The following is a 6,000-nucleotide window of genomic DNA, read 5'->3' as shown; positions in this document are numbered from 1 at the left end:
GCTTGAAACATGTAGGTATTACAGACTCGGTCAGGAAGAGGTTGAAAATGTCAGTGAAGACACTTGCCAGTTGGTCCTCCTAATGATATCATACACACCATTTGATGACAATAAGATCACAGAAGGATCTTTATGTTCCTTCCTCATACCATACTCGATGGCGATATATTTATACTAGGATGTGTATCAGTGACCAGTCACTACGCTGTTTGGTGTCTTCTGTTGTAAATGTTTTTTCTGTCACCATGTTTTGTGGCAATAGTGAGAGATGCAAGCATCCTCACACATAGACACATCACGAAATAAACCTACATATCAAAACTGTCAGATTATACCCTGAGTCTAGGTTGTTTGTAGTAACTTTACTGTGTTTCTTTGTTTTTAAATCCATCCTAAGATCTCAGGGAAGGGCTATACAGACTTTTCTGTCATGAAAACCGACTTGCCAAAATCTAATACTGACCCCTTATCTTAACCCTAACCTTAACCAAACTCTTAACCCTGACTCCAACCTTAACCTAATTTCAACCAATTCTGAAATTAAATATTGTTTTGCACGTCAGAAAAGTCAGTAGAGCCCTTTCCTAGTATTCACCACAACAAAAAAGGCAATGGGAATATCTATCACCTTGGCAAAGTAAATATTTTGACACACATTTTCATATCATTTGTCCAAAGCCATAAAAGCAACTTGAACAGTTCATTTCCTGAACGAAAGGTGAGTTGGCTGTTTAGTGCAGGGGTTAGAGGTCACCATAGTTCACACCAAGATGATGAGGCTTGAGTCGGTACTCCCTGTACTGTGAAAAGATACTGTAGAAATGTATACATCACACGTCTTATCACAGGTGCAAGGCAAAAACTTTCCTCGGCAGCAGGGAGTCCCACTAGTCTCCCAAGGTACATGGGTTGCCTCCCACAATGTTAACAATGTTTTTGCACTAGGTCTGGGATTTCTGAGACTAGACTCCCTCCAACAGAAAAACCCAGTCAGCTGACTGGTAAGAAATGCTATCAAGCCATGGAGACCTGAGGAGCTGCAGTGACCTTTGACACTAATCTATTTATAAGGTAGATATTCATTGTGTGTGTGTGTGTGTGTGTGTGTGTGTGTGTGTGTGTGTGTGTGTGTGTGTGTGTGTGTGTGTGTGTGTGTGTGTGTGTGTGTGTGTTTAAGAAGGAAGAGAGGGAGCCAGTCGGTGGGAAATAATAACTGGATTGAAATGACACTGCGGTCAAATATTATAGTTTAAAATGCCTCTTTTTCTGATGGAAAGTGCTAATGATCATAATGTAAATAAAAACCGTTAGAGTATGTCCTTTAGAACCATCTTTATTTGTTGTTTGTCTTCTGTGATTCATATGTTTGGTCATATGGAGATGTTTGCTTTGTGACATTATCAGTTGTGCAGCCCGGGTTCTGATCTTTTGCCACTAATTGGTCTTTTGACCCATCAGATCAGATCTTTTGCCAAAAATTGGCAAAATATGTAGCTAGCTAGTAACTCCTCCAGTATGTATTGACATCATTTCACTGGATTTGTTTTTGGACGGAAGCTGTAGAGATCGGTAAGAAATGGCACTTCTGTTGCCAAATATCTTATTCATAATTTGTTTTTGTTTTTAAGCTTTAAATGACCTGGTATGATGATGCATTGATCAGTTGTACAGTTTAAAGCTGTTATTTTTTGCCCAATGTCGACCTTTAAACTGTCCAGTGTTTCCAGATTTCTATGAAATATGACCTATAATTAAAGAGCGACAGCCCCTAAAAAGCAACTAATCCCTCTGAAAATGACCAATGTGGCGTCGATATGAATCATAAACATGTATTCTAGTGTCAAAATTGACTACAAAGTGTAAATGGGATAAATCTGATCATAAAGTCAGTCTCGTCTAAAACGGAGTTTGGACCCTCAGTGCATCACAAAGAGTAAATTAAGGTTGGGTTTGGATTACAATTATGCCAACAAATCATGACCACAAGCTCCACGTGCAAATCGCTCCTTCGCTCACTTCGCTTCCCTTCATTGAATGGGGGTCACGGACCCTATACGGATTGACAATGCTCCACAGCCAAAGTTCAATGGTTTGCATGCCCTGCCGAAGGACCCTACCTAGTATGCGGTCGGAATAGGTGCTTGGAGTTCGTCGGTCCCCAAGTCTGCACCATTAACGCTAGCTTGGTGTGCAACGACCGGTGGTGGTGAGTACAACCAGAGATACTTGAATATAATGACCAAAATTGGCTATAATATACAATTTCTGGGATCTTTTATTTCACCTCATGAAACATGGAACCAACACTTTACATGTTGCATTTATATTTTTGTTCAGTGTAGATTTAGACAAGTTACTGCCCTGATGACAAAGATGGCTTCATTGACAACGGTAATGTGTGTGTGTTATGTGAAAAGTTGTATTAAAAATTACCCGGTTTGATCAACTAGTAGGTTAATTACCCAGCCAAGCAGATACAAGTAGAAGAGTAATTTTGGTTGTGAAGTGCATTATCAAAAAGCTTTGTCCTTTCTTTATAACAAAATGCCATGTACCTCTTTGCTGTCTATTGTATCACCCTGTCACAGGCCCTCCCAGTCAACACCACCTCATAAGCTGAAGCATACTGAACAAAAATATAAATGCAACATGTAAAGTGTTGGTCCCATATTTCATGATCTGAAATAAAAGATCCCAGAAATTGTCCATACGTACAAAAAGCTTATTTCTCAAAAATGTTGTGAACAAATTTGTTTACATCCCTGTTAGTGAGCATTTCTCCTTTGCCAAGATAATCAATCCACCTGACAGGTGTGGCATATCAAGAAGTTGATTAAACAGCATGATCATTACACAGGTGCATCTTGTGCTGGTGACAATAAAAGGCCACTCTTAAATGTGCAGTTTTGTCATACAACACAGTGCAACAGGTGTGTCAATTTTGAGGGAGCGTGCAATTGGCATGCTGACTGCAGGAATGTCCACTAGAGCTGTTGCCAGAGAATTTAATGTTAATTTCTCTACCATAAGCCACCTCCAACATCGTTTTAGAGAATTTGGCAGTACGGCCAACTGGCCTCACAACCGCAGACCACGTGTAACCACGCCAGCCCAGGACCTTCACATCCAGCTTCTTCACCTGCGGGATCATCTGAGACCAGCCACCCGGACAGCTGATGAAACAGGAGTATTTCTGTCTGTAATAAAGCCCTTTTGTGGGGAAAAACGAATTCTGATTGGCTGGGCCTGGCTCCCCATTGTTTATGAGGATTGCCTGCTGCAGTTGTTCGAGAGATGTCCAGTTTGCAGCCGAACATGCAACATAGAGAAGACCAGCAAGGGGGCCCACAGCATCACAAAGACATGCCCTCGCTGTGAGCATTCCTGTAAATGGAAAAGGGAGGACACTTGAATCAGGTTGGTGACATTTGACCTGGTCAAAACAGCGGAGTTTTGTCCCAATTCACCTTCATAACCTAGCCTGGTGGAACCAGCCTGTTCGCTGCATTTACCATTCTATTTCACTTCACATATTGTGATATCTGAAGTGAAATAGAAAAGTGAATGCAGCAATCAGGTTGGTTTCACCATGCTAATCATAACCACCATTCATAATGTAATCAGTGCTCTGTGTGTGTGACCAACCAGTATCTTTGATGAGGGGCCAGGAGCTTAACTACCCTGCCATGCCCATCAACGGGACGCTGGCAAAGACCTCACCTCCAGCCTCACCTCTTGCCTACTAACTAACAGTCTTCGATGCGGAGACCAGAATTAGGTAGGTTTAGTCTGACCTGTTCAAACTTCAACATAGGTAATATCTGACAAACAAACATATTCTATCCTAACTGGTAATAGAACAGTGACTGTGTATGTGTTCACAGATGCATCTATGGAGCCAGCACTTGAGACTTGCAAAATGATGTGATGGGAGTCCAGACTGACAGACAGGCTTGATACTGACGTCTCTAAATGGAGAGAGACCTGGCACTTGGCATTAACATTTTAGTAGACACACATTTGTTTTGTTTTTTTTGTGGATTTTTGTCTCCATTTACCTTTGTTTCATCTGGCTGTGAACACATTGGATAATAGTGCAATATAACATACAGAGTTTTTAAGGAGACGTACAAAACAGGTCTGTTGAAACTTTTGAGGCCTACTTGGATATACCTGGGCACCGTACTCTGCTCTGGGGCATTATCTGAGCAGACACCTACCTACTGTGATATACCTGGGCACCCTACTCTGCTCTGGGGCGTTATCTGAGCAGACACCTGCCTCCTGCTGCTTTCATCATTCCACTTGACATTGTGCCTTGGATGTTTTTGGACTACTGCCAAACTTGAACTCCACTTGGATTTACTCTTTTTGAATCTCCCGTGTTCCGGTGTAGCGCTTACCACCCTCCCGGCTTTCCACAGACCTGTACTGGAAACTACATCCCCTCCAAGGTGCTTCTCTCTTGGCTGTCATACTGGTAACACAGCCTCCATTGCTTTGCAGATGGGCCCCAGCATTCAATCGCATTGAGTAAGTCACTGCTCCCTCCTTCTGTTGTTATGCTGCCAAGTTTTTGTGCCTTGGTTGTGTTTATTGTGTGTCCTAGTGCTGGCTGGTTTCTAGTCTGTGGTTGGGTTCTGGCTTGCTGCCTATGACTGTGGTGACCCTACAAACTGTGTGATTCAATCTAACTGACCATCACACTGTGGATTGATGGACTTTTCGCTGATTCCTCAACAACCTATTTTATTTGCATGGATTTTAATAGAATTGTTCCAAAATGGTGTCTACCACTTTCCGCCATACGGGGAAACTGACTTTTTCCAGATTGGCAGCAACCACCTTCAGAGACTACGGTGAACGTTTCATCCCATGTAGGAGCTGCACCTACTTTTCACAGTTCTGAGATAATATTGTCAGTCCAAATTTCCAATGTGGAAACTGTCAGCTTATTGAGGAATATATGTCTGAGCTGGACGTCCAGAGTATGCAAATTGAGACACTGCAGCGTATCCAGCCTGGTCGTCGTGCCACTGCCTCGCCACCATGTTGCCACTCTCTGACTGACTGGCCAGGCTGCCCTGCAGAGACCCCTCCCTAGTGAAGTCACCTCTCCCCTCCCATCTCACCTGCCCTCCCCATCCCACCCCAACCTCCCATCCCAGCAAGGACGCTTTATGAGGAGCTGGCGGATGCCACGGTTATCGAGGCACGTCACACTAGAGGCACGTCACACTCCGTAAGCACAGCGCAAGGCAGCGGTCTTTGGTGAATGGGGCTGAAATGGCTTTGGGGGATCCCATCCTGCTGACCAACAGTTTGGCCCACCTGCTTCCAGAGATTCCTGCTCCTTCATCCTCTACCCTGTCTCCAGCCCAGGGGGTCTCCACCACATATACTACAGCCGGCTCTGGTGGAATCACTTTTATAGATAGCTTTGACACCTTCTGGAAACAGAAGATACTCTACAGGAATGACGGAGTCCATCCAAATCATCTTGGCTCCTGGACTCTGTCCACGCATTTTAAGGCTGCATTAAGACAATGACTTCTCAATGACCAATGACCAGCTCAGTTAATCCCTACCATTGTACAATGAGTTGTCATAATGCTGCATCAAATGTACATTATCCCAGGGGCGTTGGCAGACACAATGTAAGTAACTTAATTTATGTCCCACTCTGCCCTGAATACCTCTGATCCTACAGCTATTGTATGCAGTAATCATGTGCCTATGAACCAGAGTTACACTGTTAGCACTGAGGCAGTGTGCCCTAGTAGGAAGTCCACTGTGTGCAGCTCACAGTGCAATATCAGCTCCAATATAAATAACATGAGCAAGTCTACTTCTGATAAGCTTCCCAGTAAAGCATTAAAAACAATAAAGCAACCCAGAAAAGTGTTAAAAATAGCCCATATTAACATATGTAGCCTAAGAAATAAGGTTCATGAAGTCAATAACTTTCTTGTAACAGATGACATTCATATTCTGACTATC

The 6,000-nt window shown here is 43.1% G+C and overlaps 1 long non-coding RNA gene across 1 annotated transcript; it reads left to right on the top strand.

Moving 5' to 3' along the window:
* The first annotated feature begins 3,323 nt into the window (after positions 1-3,323).
* Positions 3,324-4,209, top strand: LOC121575784. Its single transcript, XR_006002379.1, has 3 exons — positions 3,324-3,417; positions 3,649-3,778; positions 3,885-4,209. It is a non-coding gene; the product is annotated as an uncharacterized LOC121575784 (long non-coding RNA).
* Positions 4,210-6,000: the final 1,791 nt, after the last annotated feature.

This window comes from Coregonus clupeaformis, chromosome 10, assembly GCF_020615455.1.
Source record: "Coregonus clupeaformis isolate EN_2021a chromosome 10, ASM2061545v1, whole genome shotgun sequence".
Taxonomy (NCBI): Eukaryota; Metazoa; Chordata; class Actinopteri; order Salmoniformes; family Salmonidae; genus Coregonus; species Coregonus clupeaformis.
This window is presented reverse-complemented; position numbering and strand designations above follow the sequence as displayed.